This window comes from Talpa occidentalis, unplaced genomic scaffold, assembly GCF_014898055.3.
Source record: "Talpa occidentalis isolate TD23 unplaced genomic scaffold, MPIMG_talOcc4v2.1 talOcc4.6, whole genome shotgun sequence".
In the NCBI taxonomy this organism is placed as follows: Eukaryota; Metazoa; Chordata; class Mammalia; order Eulipotyphla; family Talpidae; genus Talpa; species Talpa occidentalis.
Window position 1 is genome coordinate 120208675 of NW_023604972.1, and position 16185 is coordinate 120224859.

At 42.2% G+C, this 16185-nt stretch overlaps 1 protein-coding gene across 6 annotated transcripts in view; it reads left to right on the plus strand.

Moving 5' to 3' along the window:
- Positions 1 to 16185, plus strand: part of LIFR (LIF receptor subunit alpha) — a 99045-nt gene that overhangs the window by 24423 nt on the left and 58437 nt on the right. Inside the window, exon 1 of one of the 6 annotated variants that reach the window (XM_054688262.1) lies at positions 4052 to 4258. The exons of 3 other annotated variants lie outside the window; for them this stretch is intronic. The gene's annotated coding sequence lies outside the window, so the exon portion shown is untranslated. Of the gene's footprint in view, positions 1 to 4051; positions 4259 to 5053; positions 5094 to 5305; positions 6513 to 16185 lie in introns of those variants that run through there. 2 more of the 6 variants (XM_037529935.2, XM_037529934.2) reach the window with 2 other exon arrangements.

The window sequence follows — 16185 nt, forward strand, 5'->3', positions numbered from 1 at the left end:
AGATAAAGAATAAAGGTTAGAAAAGAGAAAAGCAGGTTCAGGACAGAGGGATTGGGAGGTCAAATGAAGAGTTGTAAGGTGAAAGGAAGGAGGAGCACAAGTTAAAGCTTGAGGCATGAGCAGAGACTTACAGAAGAGCAGGCAGGGGACAAGATGGCTGAGAAAGGAGCAAGAGCAGGGATTTGACATGAGGATGCAGACAGCAGTTCATTGGAACCACGCAGGAGGTCTGGAGAGAGAGTAAAGCAGAGGGGCTTGCAGGGTTCGCTAGGGGAGCCCCTCTTTTCTTTCCTATCTATATTCTGTCATGCCCCCTTTCCAGCCTTTGGTTTCTAACTCTGGGAGTTAGTTTTAACAGGCCAAGTCATTTCGATTCACCAACATATAAGAAATTTAGCAAGATTCTTGAAAGTGGCTGGTCTTAAGATCTAGGAACTTAGCTAAATATTAGGCAATTAGGGGAAAGGGTCCTTCCTCAGTATTGACCACCTCAAACCAGTGAGTGAAGTGATATAAGACAGGAGATAAGGTGCAAACAATAAAAGGAAATAGTGTAGAGAGACTCAATTACTCCTTATATTCCTCAAAGCTTTACCCAGAGGACACAGTATTGTATGACTATTTCATAGCACATAGCCCCAAGGCAACCTCACAGATCTGCTCTGATAGGATTGGTAGCAGAAAGTGTAATGATCATAATATAGGCAGTAATACGTATTGTTAACTTTGTGTCAGGCACCTTCTATGCATTCTTTCAAAAAGGACTTGAGGTAGTTTACAATAAAAGACAAAGTATAAGAGAGAGAAAGATACTATACTTGAGCTAAAGAAAACTTTAACAAATTTGCCACTCACAGCATTTCAGTAGTCTCAGAGGATTTAATTCCTTTGTCCTTTCTCTACCCAACAAGCAGGAACTTAAAAACAAACAACCAACCCTTTTTAGAGAAGGAAGCTGGGAAAACACAGATTTGCTATTACATCCTTGGCTTGCCTTCAAAGACAGTATAAAGGAATAACAACTCTGTACGTCTTGCTATTTACTTTCAGCAATAACAATTTTAAAGCTATTTACTAGAAAAATCATATTAGCTCTGCCTGCCACAAAAGATGACAAACCAGTGTTGTGTGGTGTCCCTCTTAAGTGAGACGTCTGAATAGCCCTTACCTAAGGTCCCTATGACTAATCCTCCCAGTGCTTGTGCCAGGAAAGATTTCTCCTAAATAAACTGTGATTCCTTCCACTTGACAATGAGCGCTATGAAAATATTCATTCTGCCTGTTTCATTTGGGCTCTGAGGAAGCTAACTTTCAAGCTGAAATGCTATTCTGTCTCAACCATTATTCATATTCTCTCTCCCTCCCCCCCGCTTTGGATACAGGCATAGTATAAGTAAACAAAAAACAAACAAAATGCAATCCTCTTGGGGCCTTGCTAGAGATATAATAATTTACCAAAATAGTTTACATGACACCCTGAAATCTTTTTTTCTGAAAAGAATATATTAAACAAATCCTAGGCAGATACTATGTTTCATGGTGTTTATCATATTTTTTCATGCCTCTCGAATTGCATTCCAAACCACTTTGGGTAAAGAACATAATAACATCTACAGAAATTTAACTGATTACTCTCATATGTCTTCTTGTTTCAGGGGATCTAATTAAAGGTTTTGGAGCTTATCCAAAATTGTGCTCTGAAATAAACCAATTTAAGTCTGCATTTATCAGTCAGGTTTAAAAGAAAGAATAGTTTCACTCATTTCCATTTCAACTATTCACAGCTTAATAACTGTGCTTAATTTGTAGTTTTTCATTGGGTTCCAAAATATCTTCCAGGAACAAAGCCATAACTTGTCCCACTGATTGATAAATATTACATATATCAGAAGAAGCCTGCTGAAGGGCCAAGATATAACTCATTTAATAATACAGCCTCATATCTCAAGTTTGCTGCTTTTTGAGTGATTAATCCTTTTAATGAACAAAACCTTTCACTTCTAGAATTTTCATTTGATTACGATTTGTATTTCACTTAGATTATTTTATATTTAAGCATTTCAAATGAAATCTTATTAAAAAAAAAAAAAAGAATAACCAAAAGCTGGAAAGAAGCACCCAAATCTTGCACACCAAATAATTAACTAAAAAGTCAATTCTGCTTATCTGGCAGGAAGTTAAAGTTCAACAATTTACTGTTTCTTTCCCATTCAATTTTAGTTTGTTACATAACCTACTCTTACTTCTAACCCTGTGATCTTTTCTATTACATTATTTGTTTCACAAATATTTAGTGAGAGAACTACTATGTGTTAAACTGTTCATGTTATGTTATGAGCATCACAAACACAAATTCTTGTCCTACTGCTTATTTTGCTGTATCTCATGAAACTGCAAAAAAAGTAAATAGATAAAACAGTATTTATAACATAAGCTGGTTTACGACAAAGGAAATAAAAATGGTGTCAATTTATGAGTTAAAATTGAACTGAAATTCCTTTAAGAATCTGCACTTGGTTAATTCATCTTTTATATGGCATTTAAGAGAAATTGGTCACATACATCACAGAATCCTATCAGTGCTGCAAACCAAGTTATGGCCTGGCTATATCGGAATATGCATTGCTAACATACTTTCAAGTATCTTGTTGTATTATGGAAATATAATAGCCACTATTTTTCATAAAAAGTGTGTGCACCACCGCCCTTCACACCAGACCTGGGTCTGTGTGGACCCTACGTTCCTTAGAGGTGGTGTGGCAAATTCCTAATTCTCCTGACCTTCAGAATGGGTATAAATCAGAGGCAAGTTTTCTGTGAAGCTAATTAAAATGCAAGTTTCAAGGCATCTTTTCCAGGCCTCCATCCAAGACCCTGGCAGGAGCCTAGCGATACAATCACTCCATCATTTGTTTTAACTAAGAGATTTTAACCACAATCAGCTGGGATTGAGCTCTCTTTCTGCTTCGGTTTTCCCATTCACTTTCTCTCGTGTTGAGTGATGGGGGAACAGCTTGGAGGTGTTGTATTTCTTTTCTTTTTCTTTAAGATCACCCAAACTGCACACGTTGAAGACGTCAACCCCTAGGTGTGATAACAGTACCTATTTTACAGGTATGTTGTGAGCATTAGATTAGGTGATGCACAGTGCTTGACAATTGGTATCTATCCGGTGGATGTGAGGCTACTCATTATTATTTAGTGTTATCTCTTCACATATGGATAGATTTTATATGTTCTATAAAATGCTACTATCTATATATAGATGCCACATAATTTTCTTGGACCCTAGGCATTTTGTTGAACACCACTAAAAAATTAAAATTAAAACTTTAAGACTATATTAGTATAAAGACAAATATATTAATATAGTAAAGCTTTTTTTAGACCAAAAATTAATTTTTTTCCCATCTGATTTGAAAACAGATTATAACATTTTATGGGCCCCTAAAACTATATTAGCCTAGGCACTATCCTAACTGAAAAGCTAGTTATACAATTCTCCAATATGAGTGATGATAAATCTCCCAAACCATCAAGGACTTAAGAACGGAGGCAAACAAATAATGCTGTACTATCAGACAGGGCTTCAAGTAGAAGGAGACCAAATTAAGATCTGAGGGACAACAGGAGGCATTCGTTTTCAGTGTTCAAAATACGCACATGGAGGGATTTGATCATTAGGCCACCAGTAGCGACTGTATCTTAGTGTAAAATGTGCATTTTCGTCTAGGAAGCTGACTTTGCAATCAAAGTACTTGCAGGTATTTTGTTGCCCACTTTAGTTAATTATCAACAGGGGAACTGCTAGTTAAGAAAATAAGCTTCATTTTGCCTAATTAGAAATTGGATTGGAATTTCATCCAAATATCTTTAAGAAAAAATACGTTGGCCTGACGCTGGCGCATCCAATAAATCACAAATGAAACAAACAAACCGGCTTCCTATTAAAGGTGTGTCTGCAGAATCCTGTGCCTCTGCGTGCCAGGGGCTCCATCTGGCACATTTCTGAACTTTGCAAAATTAATTGCGCCAAAGGGAACATCATCAAAAGCGTCCGGCAGAGAACGTAAACATCTTCAAATCATGATTCTGCGCCATCAAACGCTCTCCAGCTAATTTCATTTGCTGCATTACTCTGGAAGAAAATCGAGGCCAAGTGAAACTGCGGAAATGGGAACAATGCATGGAGGAAAAATCTCACCCCATTAAGGGAGCCGTTTCTTCTCCGCACAAATAAACCCACCACGCCTTGGAGGCAAGACTCGATGGCTCCAGGATATTCTAAGAATGCCCCCGCGGGTCCTCTCGGGCAGAGCGAGCTCTGCTGGGGGGAGGAGAAAGGTGGCCAGAACTGCAGCACCCCGACATCGGGGGCACAGGTTACCTCGCCAAATCTAAGCAACCCCGGGGACCCCTCCGGGCGCGGAAGCGGGTCTCCGCGGTGTTGACAGAGGCGGCTGCGACGCGGCCCCTCGCTGTCCTCCCCGCGGGGAGCGGCGTGCAGCGCGCACGGCCAGCGTCGGGACCGGCACCGGCGGGGCCGCCCGCGCGCCCGGCTCTCCCGTGACCTTCCGCGCGCGGCCTCGGGGCGCGACTCCGGGCGGAAGCGCCACCCTCGCGCCGCGGCTCCGGGGCGGCCCCGCGGGGGAGCTGGGCGCGCGCGGCCGGGCCGGCGGGGAGCGCGCGGGCCGCTTCCGGCGGGGGCGCGCGGGGCGCGCGGGGCGCGGGCGGCGGGGCGGGGCGGGGCGGGGCGGGGGGCGGAGCCGGGCCCGCGGCGCCCCCAGCTGAGCGGCGGGCAGCGCCGCCCCCGCTCGCCGCAATCGCGACCGGACAGCGCGGCGGCGAGCGGCGCCGTTACCGTTGCCGGCGGGCGGCTCTGGCGGCGGCGGCCCCGGCGCGCGCACAGGGCAGCGGCCGCCCGGAGCAGCCCCGCGCCGGGCCCGGGGGCCAGACGGCGGCGGCGGCTGGTGCCCGGCCCCGCTCCTCTTCGCCTCCGGCTCCCGGGCCACTGCCGACTCCGGGCAGCCCCCGGGCGGCGGCCCAGGCGCGGAGCGCGCGGCGGGGCATGGCGCGCTAGCGGCGCGGCGCGGGTGAGTGCCGGGGTGGGCGCGGCGCGCGCGGGCTCCGGGAGCCGGGTGCCGGGGGCGCGGCGCCGCGAGCGCCCGGCGGCCCCGGCGGGATGGGGGGCCGCGCTCCCGCCGGCTGGTCCCGGGTCTGAGCGGAGCGTCCGAGGCGAGACCGGTTGGGGGCGGGGAGCGCTGGGCTGGAGCCTCTTTCCGCGCGCCCTTGGGCGCCCCTCGGTCCCCGGCGGGCACCCCTCCTGGCCTCGAGCTTCTGTCCCACGGAGCGCAGTCATTGCTGAGACTGCCGGCGACCTGGGGGATGGGAAGCAGCTTTAATTTTCATTTTCCTCTGGAGCTGTCATCAGCCGAATGATTTGGAGACCCCCTGTCTGAACTCTTTATCAAGTAGTTCTTGTCCCTTCTGGACTTTAGAGCGCACTGGATTTACCTGTATTTTGTCAGTGCTCATAGCAGAAGGTGCTGTACTGACTACAGCCAGAGGTAACGTGTTGGCCATCCAGGTCAGGCTGCAAGAAGATGCCACTTCTGATGGGTTGTCCAAGAGGGCAGAGCTGGAATCCTGAGCTCTGACCGATAGAAAACTCTGCTTATCAAATGTTGTGACTTTCAGTCTGGATTTGAACAATGTGATTCTGGTCCCCACCTTCAGCTACCAGAAATATATGAGATCTTTTATTTGCAGTTGGGCATGTGCGTGTTTAATGTAGTCAAATATTGATACAACTTGTCTGTTGTTATTGAATGGCATTTGTGTGGGAATGAAGGTTTTGCATTCCTTCGTGTGTGTTTTAAGGCAGTTTTCAACACAAAGGTTTCAGTTTAAAGTTTTCCTCCTCATCGGTTCATTTTCAGTTTCAGATTTGTCTGTAGTTAAAGAAAAAATGCTCCTAGTAAAAGTAATGTGATTTAAGAATATCATTTAGTCAGGGGTCCAAAAATGATTCCTAAATTAAAATTGAAGCCAATTTCCCCCTGCGACATGAAAAATTAAAGTGTGTGTTTAGTGCAGATGATACACTTGCCCTCCCCTTAAATGATATTTGCCACAGATTTGAAATCCCATTTCACTGGTATCAGAGGCTTCCTTGTCTAAGCCTGGCAGAGGAAGGGAAAGCTGGTAAGTTTAGTGTGTTTTTATTATGATATTGGCCTCTTGCTGGTTTCTTACATTGAGTTGGGTTTATAACCAGGTGGAAACTGCTGATTTGGAAGCTTCATTCACTAGTTACAAATTTGATTTAAGTATGAGGTATGTTTTCAAGGTGAACAAAGCACCTATTTCCCTTCCAGGAATTGAATGGAGGCTTATTTGCTTTGTAATAGGTGAGATGACGAGCTACTTCTCTAGTGGAGATGTGGATTCTCTTCTGGGAAAAACCAATCAGGAACTGTGTTGTTGAAGACAGCAAACTTTTTGTGATTTTTGTAAGTTTTGGCTTCCCGTGGCCGTCCTTGGGTAAATTGTTGGAGAAATTATCTTAATATTAGGATTGAGCATATTAACTTGTGAGATAGGCAGTTTATGCCCATGATAGAGATTCAATAGATAGAAAAAGGTTCAAGTGGAAAATATACTTTCTGTCAAGGTTCCCCACAGCACCCTGCTCCCTCCCCACCCCAAGGACCCAGTTGCTAACTCCTTGTGTATATCTTTCCAGATATAGCCTCTGCTAGTATAAACATTTTGTATGTGCTCTTTTTATTTGTCTTTCCACAAATGAGGACACATTGTATACTCCGCTCTGCACCAGCTCCCTGGCCCTCCCAGTGCAATCTTGGCAGTCTCTCTATCAATACTTGAGAGAGCAGTCTCATTCCCTCACAGCCGAGGACTATTCCCTTCATGATGCACCATAATTTATTAAACCTCTTCTCCATGCAGATATGTGTAGGTTGTTTCTCATATTTTGCTATTTTATAGCAAACATTGGTTTTTGAGGTTTTTAAGTGGATTTCAATTATTCCCAAAGGTCCAAGTCAGTAGGAACTTAGTTCTTTGCATCAGATTCCAGGAAATAAATGCACCTTCTCTCCAATGTACACCTTTTGCTTTTATATAATTTCAGAGCCATCCATGAGGATCACTAGTGTCTTTGTGGTGAAACATGAGTCCGGGTGGCCAGTAACTAACGTCATACAGTATTCCTTGATTAACACTTGAGCTTTTTGTTTCAACAAAACAAGTTTTAAAGAATAAGCTGTAAGAAAAATCCTTAACAGTTTAAATATTTTTGAACACGGATGAAAGGCTTGAACCTTGGATTACATGAAAGATAAGAGCAGTTTGCATTTCATAAAATTTGTTTGCCCCTAGCCATCGAAATCCATGCTTTCTGTAGATTATCACCAGTGTCTCCCATTTTAAGATTGCTATAATGTGGTTATAAATTGTGCAGTTTGAGAGAAGGTTATTAATAACTCTTATGGGGGAGTATGCTTTTAGATAATATTTGGCTTTTTAAAATTAAAAGTTGAGATTTCTTCTTAGGGTGCTTTTAACAATAAATTGCAGAAGTAATGATCATGCTAGAAATTGAGCCTAATATTTTATGTAATTTAAGCATTAGCCAATGTTGAGCTTTATGTTTCCATTATGCTTATTTTGCTGCATGTTTTTAAGCCCAGGGTTTTTTTTTTAGCTGATCAAATCTTTTAGCATTTAAGGGGCTCTCTTTTCCCTTTATTAGTTGGTACTTGATGTTGTAGAACAAAACAGCTAATTATTATGTTGTTCTTCCTATATAAGTATTTATTGAGCATCTGTTATATTCCAGGCAACTGTCTGGGGGCCAAGAATATAGCAACCTACAGGATGGACCCCTTGCAGTGAGTGCACCTCTTACCCAGAGGATGGACAGAAAGCCAAGAAGTAATAAAGGAAATGTTAACTGATAGTGAGGTTAGGAAACTAATAAAACAGAGGTGCTGTGGTAAAGAGGGACAGGTGGGCATGCTGCTAATTGAGTAGCTCTAGAAGCCTCTCTGAGGTAGAGGTGTGAGTCAAGGGCTAAATGGTACCTGGTGTTCTTGGAGACTTGGAGGAAGAGTGACTTAGGCAGAGAGAACAGCAAGTTGAAAAGCCCTGAAGTGTGCATAAGTGCCGGTGTGGAGGAGCCCAGTCCAGCCCAGGGCTGGACTGCCCCTGTGGCTGGAGTTAGTCAAGTAGGAAAAGAGGGAAGAGCGGCTGACAGGAGAGAGCGGGCTCTGGGATTGTGGCCTGCACATGTGTAAGTGGGTGGATGTTCCCTGGAGTGGAAAGAGACCTTGGGTGGTGGCCATCTACCTGTGCAGGAGGCTCCAGGAGGGCCAGCCCAGAGCTTGTCCTCATGGTTGCGCTGGCACCAGGAAGAGCCTGGGTCAGAGTAGGCTGTGCATATTTGTTGCATGAATGAATACTTAGAGAATTTAAGAAATAACCTTGCCTTATTTTGGTCAAAAAGCTTAGATTCAGGAGTCTTTTATCTGAGCTTTCCATCTTGGCGCTAGCCCTTGCCAATACCAAATCCGTTACACTGTTAACACATCCTCTCACACGTTTGCTTTGTCAGTTGCAGTAGCTGTTTCATAATATTAAAAGGGTATAGCTTTAAATATATGCCTAATTCCTTTGGGCCAGGGCTTTGTATCTGATTTCAGTGAATTAATCATTTGCTTAAGTATAAAATTTCAAAGATACTATGGTTTATATACTCATGTTTTAATTCCTTTGGGGGCAGATGACAAACTAATGAGCAAATAAAATATATGTACTTTTTGCAGGTACTTTTATTCTCAGAGGGAAAAATGTGTGCATGTTCTATTTTAGGGAGTATCAGGAACTGTGGTATTTCCTCTTCCCAACTTAATCTGTTTGTCGTTCTAAATATATGTTCCTTTATATTAATTGAAAGCTTGGGAAATGTGTTTTGTGCCAACCAATTGTTGTAGATATCTAATAAGAACCTGCTGTCTTTTTCTTAGCTATGACTTTTGGGGTCCTGTTTGACATTAGGAGTTTTCTGAGCCTACAGAATGGGGTTTTTAATTTTTTAATTCTAAATTCTGATTGATGAAATATCTATAGCTGATAAATTGTGTCCATGTAATGTAATTTTATCTTCTGCCATTTTCTCATAAACTCTGTGTAAATGCTGTCTAAAGGATGGAATCCATGACACCTACATTTGTCCTTTGTCACTGTCCTTAGAGTGGAAGATCTGGCAAATGGCACAAACACTTAAGTATCTGTTTTATCTGTAGCGGGTTGTGGGGAAATTTAGAGGGTTAGATGCTTGGGCTAATTTTACTAGCTTTTACTACTTCCTTGCCATTTCCTTTGTGAACTGCAGAGATGCAGGAACTTTGAATTTGTCTCATGTTGTTTTAAAATGACCACACCACATTCTACCAGCCATTGCTACTGCTGCTTCTGTGAGCTCGGTTTTGTTTACCAGTCTGTTTTATGGTTTCATGTTGGAAGTTAAGGAAAAACGTCTGGTGGATGAATTTTTTTCATGTGATTTTGCACAGGAGTGAGAAAATCTTGGCTCTTACCCATTCTGTGGTTTGTAGGGCAGGTGCAGGGGAAGAATTGGAATCATATGTGCCTATGGTTGAGAATGTGTCTGTATTATTAAGCGGCGGTATCCTGAAAGTCCACAAGGAGGCAGAACTCCCTCCTGAAGGTTTGTGTGGCTCTAACCCTCGGTGGGGTGGTGCTAGGGCTACAGAGGACCCTTGCTGGGGCTCCTTTAAGTGCTACCAGAAGCAGGCTTCTCCAAGGAGACCTGGACTTGGGGACAGTTGAAATGGTGGTGGCAGGAACTTCAGGTGAAAAATAACAAGGTGGCAGAAGTAGTGCTTCCCATTTCTAGTACTAGAAATGCTAGTGGGGCAGCGCATGGGTAGACATTCTGGGTAGACTTGCTTGTGTCTGTTAAGTTGAGGGTGGGGGTTAGTCTCAGAGAGGTGAGACTCTGTTACCAGGACTCCCGGCCAGGAGCTGGAGGGCACCAGTGTGCTACTTTCAAGCTGGGATGTCAGCCATTCCTACCTGCAGACTTGGAGACCCACCACCATACCAGCGAGGTCCTGTTTCATGGCTCCTACCTTGGTATTTTGGTACAGAACAGAAGTGAAGGGGGGCAAAAAGGACAATTTAGAAACATCTTCAAAGAAATTGCTAAAGATGAGAAAACAAAGTTTCATCCAATGAACCTGTCTTGGTGTATTCCTGGAAGTACTGGATCACCAGAGTTCTACTGTAGTTATAAAACTTGTTTTGGCGGGGAGAGGCCTGGTTCTGATTTGATGGAAGAACTATACAGAGCTTAAAATGCAAAGCCCTTTTAAGTAATAGAAAATTAAACTTTGGAACAGAACCAAAGAAAAAGTGAAATCTGAGAGCCAAAGGACAGACATCACATCATCTGGTCAACTTCTTACTACGTTTGTTGATAGAGAAACCAAGACCGGAGAATCAGCAGTTCAGATTGGCACTGGAACCACGACCTTCCTAAGGAGACAGGGTGCTGGAATTCCCCTAAAGCAGGAACTTTATGGGTTTGCTACTGTGTGCTCAACATAAAACAGTGCCAACCCATAGTAGGTGTTCAGATATTCATTGAATAAATGAATATCTGAAAGAATTATAAGAACTTAAGATTGGAAAGAGTGCAGTTTCATGAGTATAAGTATAAGCAATAAAGTATGTTACTATCAAAGCCTGAACTATTGAGCCTCCTATTAGCCAGACGGGCGTGTGAAGCTGCAGACGGGCGTGTGAAGCTTTGGTGTTGTACTTACGGACTTGGCGCCTGGTGGACTGTGGTTTCGTTAGCTTTTCTAGCAGTCATCCTATTAACTTCAGTCTGTGGGGATCTGGTGTCATTAAAGTTTTATATTTTGCTGTTCAAAATATATGCACTTTTAATATCTAGCATTTGTTGCCTACATTGTTTGCTGTTTTTCTAAATATGTTTTATCAGTGGTTTTACTATTTTTAAAAATTTAGGGCCATACAGGGATTTGATTGCTTAAAAACAAATCTAGCCAACTGGAGGGTTTTGGGAATTGTCACTTTGAAATGCTGCTGGTGGGTGTTTCAATTGTTTTAACTTTCCAGGAGGTCAATTTCATATTACTCATGGAAAGCCTCAAAAATGTGCCATGTCCCTTAGTCAGGCATTTCCACCACTAGGAATTTAAATTAAGGGGAAAATAATAAAGCATGTGTACAGAGGCCAGTCTACAGCAGAGCTCTCGCCTACGCAGCGCTGCCTGTGGACACCATATTCCTGTTAGTTGCCTTCTTTCCCCGCAGTGATGCTGAGCTTGGTGGGAAGTCCACATAGTGGAGTTTCTAAGAATCAGGGGGTGCTTTCTGAAGTTTGGAAAAAACTCACCTCCCCATTCTGGTGATGCACACAAAAAATCCCTCTTATTTCCAAAAATGATTTTTGTAGCTTTGTTTTTGATAGTTATAGAGATAACTTAAATGTCCAACAGTGGGGAGATTAACTACATCAATTATGGTCTATATGTGCAGTGGACAACCTCTCCTAGTTAAGAGTAAGGTAGGGAAAGATTTGTGGATGTGGAAATATAGCCCAAATTTGTAAACTGAAAAAGCAGATCGCAAAACCGTATGTGCAAATTTGTTTTCGTTTTTCAAGGATGAATGTGAACAGGGGAGAGAGCGAGCAAGAGTGTGTGTGTGTGTACAATTTTCCACCTATTATGTGGGAAAATACCAGGAAGATAATACACCAAATGTTAGGTGAGACTATCTTTGTGTGTTGAACAGATGACTATTATTTTTATTTTTCTTAATTTCCAGCGTATAAAGCATATGACTTGGTAAAGGTTACAGGTTCAGATTCCATTTCCCTTTTATGAGTTGTGTGAACTTGGGCAAATATGTGACTTTCTCCTTATCTGTAAAACGGTAGTGGTAATACGGAGCTCTGTGCCTGTAGGTAGGAAGTGTTAGATAAATTTGACCTTGACCACACTAATCTGATACAATGATTAAGACCAGTATCCCTTTAATTAAGATTTCTAAGCAAGGTAATTTTCTTTTATAAGCATATTAAACTGTTGTGAAAAGCATTTCAGGCCATCCTGGCAAAATACTGCATTGCTTCTGGTGACTAGTAATGATTTAATTCAGTTTTTATTTACTTTAAAACGGAAATACTGGGCCTCCCTGGTGGTGAAGCTGTCCGCAGCTTCTGCAGCGCGGGTTCCATATTGGCCGGCCGGCGAGAATCCCACATGGCGCAGCAGACCTCTCCTGTGGTCTGCTGCTCCCCTCAGCAGTATATTTCATCAGTCTGCCTGTTCTGTTCCCTGCTCTGTCTCTGGTGAATCCTCTCACCCTCCGCGTATCTGGTCTGTACCCCAGTTCTTGTATAAATAAATAAATCTTAAAAAAAAACATGGAAACTCTTTTTATTGCTAGTAAATTTTATTTTTAATTGAAAGCATTGTTTTCTTCAGTATTCATGTATCATTTCTTATAGGTCAGGGTCAGAACAAGATCAAAAAGACACCTTAGAATGAAATGTGATTCATTCATTCAGTACCTCTTGGGGTGGTTTTTTTTTTTTTTTCTTTTTTTTTGTTCTTAGTTTGTTTATTTTGTTTTGGTCTTTGCTTTTGCCAGGCAGTGAGTAGACATCAGATATGCAGCAGTGCCCAGGACCGACATGCTCCCACATTTGAATGTCATGGGAACTGACAGTGCAGTTTAGGGCCAGAAGGCATAAAATAAATGGGTCTCATGCCATTGGCAATTAAGTAGGCCTGGCTTCCTCTCCTGCAATTTTTTTTTGCATTTTAATATTTTAAATTAATTTTATATATCGTAAATGTATCATTTTTTATCAAGGTGTATATTTGTTAGTAACACCTTGTATGATTTAAGATAGTAGGTTCACACCTCTTCAGATATATTTTATTATACCACATCCACCACCTAAGCTCCCCAAATCTCCACCGTAGTGCATTGGGCCTCACGCTCCCTTTGCTCCCCACACCCCATTCTTGTCCTCCAGTTGCCTCAATTCTGCAGACAGATTTCTAGGGTTTGCCTTGGGTTAGTTTTGTCTGTTCCTTTGTTTTGTTTCTATATATTCTGCATATGAACGAATGACATCTGGTATTTGTCTTTCTCCTTCTGACTTATTTCACACAGCATGATCGGTTCTGGTTCGTTCCATGTCGCAAATTGTGAGAGCACATCTTTTCTCTTTTATAGCTGAGTAGCATTCCATTGTGTGTGAGTGTGTGTGTGTGTGTGTCTCTATAGTCCATATCTTTTTTTTATATATTTTTTAAAGATTTATTTATACAAATAAATAAAGGTACAGTCCAGAAGTACGGGAGGGTTAGAGAATTCACCAGAGACAGAGTGGGGAGCAGAACAGGCAGGCGGATCAGCAACACTGCTGAGGGGAGCAGCGGGCGAGACAGGAGAAGTCTGCTGCACCATGTGGGTATCTCTCTGGCCAGCCGGGAATTAAACCCATGCTGCATAGGCTGCGGACAGCTTCACAGCGTGGCGTTCAACCCACTGCACCACCAGGGAGGCCCTAGTCTGTATCTTCTTTATCCACTCCTCTCTTGTTGGGCACTTAGGTTGTTTCTATAACTTGATTGCTGTAAATAGTGCAGTGATGAGCATAGGAGTGCATATCCAAGACCAATAAAGCTCTCCTGCTGTTTTTTAAAAGAGCTTGTTGTGATGTTACTTTTCAGTGACCACAATATTGCCTTCTGCTTATTGCACAAAACTGCATGAGGAGCAGACCAGGTTATTTCATCTTGACATTCACTGATGATTTAGTGATGACTGATATTAAACATGTATGAGACTATCCTAGGATAATACTTTTTAAATTGCTACTGTATATCTTCTGTGGAAGACATGCCTTCTTGAGATTATCTTTTATAAAATTACTGAGATGGGTTCCTACCAATAAATTCAGGATGAATGGAACTCATGTATATCTCCCTTGAGAAATTACAGCACATTCTGAGGACTAGGGCAATAAAAAAAGCCATTTAAAATGTTGTTTTCATTTTATAGTGTATAAAATAGCATTAATTTTGTAATTTTTTCCTTAAAAGGTTTTTTAAGTTGGCAGCAGAGGTAAATATTTTGATAAAATACAAAAAGATGTATCAAACCTTCGTGACAAATGCTGACCTTGCCTTTAATTTCTCTCATGTAGCCTAATCAGAGGAGATGCTTTCACGAATCATTTTTTTTTTCCTTGTCCCTCTGCAGGATGCAAGGCAGATGAGGTCATGTCACAGGTCAGGCCACCAGCAAAGTCAACATGTTCTTTTTTACTCATCTCACATTTTTCTGTCCATGCCATTGCTTTCCATGCCTCCCTTTACTCTTCCTGCTCCCACAGGGACCACCCCACTTACCTTTCATTTTTTGGTTGGGGGGGTGTTTACACAAAAAGGCGATTTGTCTCCCTTAATGAGAGATACTGAGTGTGTGATGGCATATCCAGGGCAGCCCAGCAGTACTGACGCTCAGACATGGGGCTGTTGGCTAGACAAGAAAGTTAGCCAAGTCTCTCCAAGTCTCGCCTTTCCCAAATGCTGGCCTCAGGAAGATGACAGATGACTCTGTTTTGGAACTTTTCAGCTCACACCCCAATAGAGCTATTCTCAGGGATTCCTGGGCCTGCTGCAGGCATCACAGCCTCAGATGCCCACAAGGACCACATTGGTCACATGCAGTGCTGCAGGGAGTCTGACCTGCCTTTGGTCTCTATGCTTTTGATAGATAATAAGAAATATTCCATTTCCTTTGGATTATACTACAAGATTGACAACAGCGATGTGTTTTGTCTAATGGGACGACGCCTCTTCCCAGGAGTTGATTGGTGCCTGTGGTGTGTGAAATCATTGTTTCCAGAGCTTCTGAATTTTCTGTGTTTTGGGATATTTGCAAATTATTCACTTTTTCTTTTAAGTAGATGGTCCAAATGAAATATATCTAAAGTCATGGCCTGTCAGTTACCAGTTATAAACCGTGGTGTGTGACATTTCCTTGCAGTCTTTTCCTTCGCTTTTTCTCTTCGTGTAGTCACACGCCTTCTGCAGATTGTTTTGTTCCCCATTTTAAAAAACATTATATGAGTATTTCTCTATCACTAAAGATTCTTTAGTGTGTATTGATGGCTGTGTAACATTCTGTTCTAAGGCTGTACCATAACTTGAGCATTTGCATTGTTTCAGCTGTTCTTATTCATAATGAAAGCTGAAATAAATGTCTTTGAGCACAAAACTCTTTTTTTCCTTTTGGATGACATTTCAGATTTCTGCCTAAAAATTGGTTTCGGGCCTCCCTTGTGGCCTACAGGTTAAGTCTTAATGTTATCACTGCTATGGCCTGAGTTTGATCCCCAGCCAGGGAGCTAATTCACATTTGGTACAGCAGATCTTTCCTGTCTCGTCCGCTACTCCCCTCATCTGCTGCTTCCCTCATCTGCTACTCCCCTCTATTTCAGTAGATCCACCAGAACTGCTCCCCATTTTGTCTCTGGTGAATTCTCTCACTGCCTGCACCCCTGGCCTACACCCAGCTCTTCTATGCAAAAAAAAAAAAGGAAAATTAGTTTAGGGAGTTAAAAGAATTATATATTTATATTTAAGACTTTTGATTTAGTTTATGTCATTTTGTTCTACTTTTAAGTACTAGGAAATACAGCGGTTTTTTTTTTTTCATTGTATTAGCTGTTGTTATTTTTTTGTGAATTATTTATTCCTTATACTTTTTACGGAAGTTGGCTTTTAAAAGTTGTAAAACGAAAAGTGCTTACTTTATAAAAATTAAAGAAACTTCAGAGATGTAAGTGAAAATTAAAAACATTTTAAGTCTCAGTACTCAGTTGATAACTCCTGACTGCATTCTGTTTATATACATCTGTGCATCTATGTATATGTAGAAACATATATGTGTTATATATATGTGTGTGTATATATGTGACATGATTAATATGATTGTTTGAGAAATTGGTAAAAAAGCAGAAAGAGAAAGCAGTCCTGGGCAGATGCAATATTAAGTTATCATCTTCTTTATGCAGTCCCAAAT